Source organism: Condylura cristata, unplaced genomic scaffold, assembly GCF_000260355.1.
Source record: "Condylura cristata isolate star-nosed mole 26May11 unplaced genomic scaffold, ConCri1.0 scaffold00004, whole genome shotgun sequence".
Classification (NCBI taxonomy): domain Eukaryota; kingdom Metazoa; phylum Chordata; class Mammalia; order Eulipotyphla; family Talpidae; genus Condylura; species Condylura cristata.
Window position 1 is genome coordinate 4,235,479 of NW_004567105.1, and position 836 is coordinate 4,236,314.

Genomic DNA, 836 nt, shown 5'->3' on the forward strand with positions numbered 1-836 from the left:
AAATATTGGGGAGCCGCGGGCCCGCGGAGGGGCGCAAACCGGGGGGGAAAGCGGGCTCCCTCCGCCTCTTTGTTTTTGCTCGAGAGGGAGGGAGGGGAGGGAGGGGAGGGAGGGCAGGGCGGACACACGCGCGTTCGCTCGGGGTATGGGGGGGCAGGCCGGGCGCCGCCCGCTCGGCCCGGCGAGGACAAAGGCGCGGCCGGGGACGAGGAGGAGGAGGGTGACTATTATTTCGCAGGCTTGCCGCGGCGCCCCTCAGGCGGCCCGCCCCCCCGGCCCCCGCGGGGACCCTTCGGGCCCAGCCGGCTGAGGCGGCCACTCCGGGCCGCGGTTTGGGGTGGCGGGGGGAGGGGGCCGGGACCCGCGTGCTGGGGGCGCCGGTGCTGTGGATTCGGGCTTCTCGGCCAAACCCCGGGCTTGCGTGTTTCGCGGACAGTCAGCAGCGCCCCCCCTTCGTGGGGTGCTCGGGACCCGGGGGTCCGCGCGGCGCTCGCGCGTGTGCAGTGGGGGCGCGCGGGCCCGGGCGGAGGGCCGTGCGCCCACCCCGCCGGCGCCCCTGTTTTCCTTTGTGGAGAGAAGGGGGTGGGGGCTGTTTGCCAGCGGCGCCCTCCCTGCGTGTGCGGGATCCGCAAGTCTCCGACGGAAACTCTGTCTGCGGATCGCGGGAGGCTTCCCGGCCCCGCTCGGCGCCCGGACTCTCGGTGGGGGCGCCCCCTCCCCAACTTTCCCCTAGTTTTCTTCTGGCACAGCTTCCGCCTGGGGCTGAGGGGATGGGGCCCGGGTGTCCAGGGTGCGCGTCCCGTTTTCCTGTTGGCGTCCAGGTCCCTGGAGCCCGG

At 74.4% G+C, this 836-nt stretch overlaps 1 protein-coding gene across 4 annotated transcripts in view; it reads left to right on the plus strand.

The window, feature by feature from the left end:
• The first annotated feature begins 139 nt into the window (after positions 1-139).
• LOC101626219 (casein kinase I isoform epsilon) overlaps positions 140-836 on the plus strand; it is a 19,783-nt gene continuing 19,086 nt past the window's right edge. For 2 of the 4 annotated variants that reach the window (XM_012720342.1, XM_012720343.1), the window contains exon 1: positions 140-220. The gene's annotated coding sequence lies outside the window, so the exon portion shown is untranslated. Of the gene's footprint in view, positions 221-621; positions 702-836 lie in introns of those variants that run through there. The other 2 variants (XM_004675663.2, XM_012720339.1) reach the window with 2 other exon arrangements.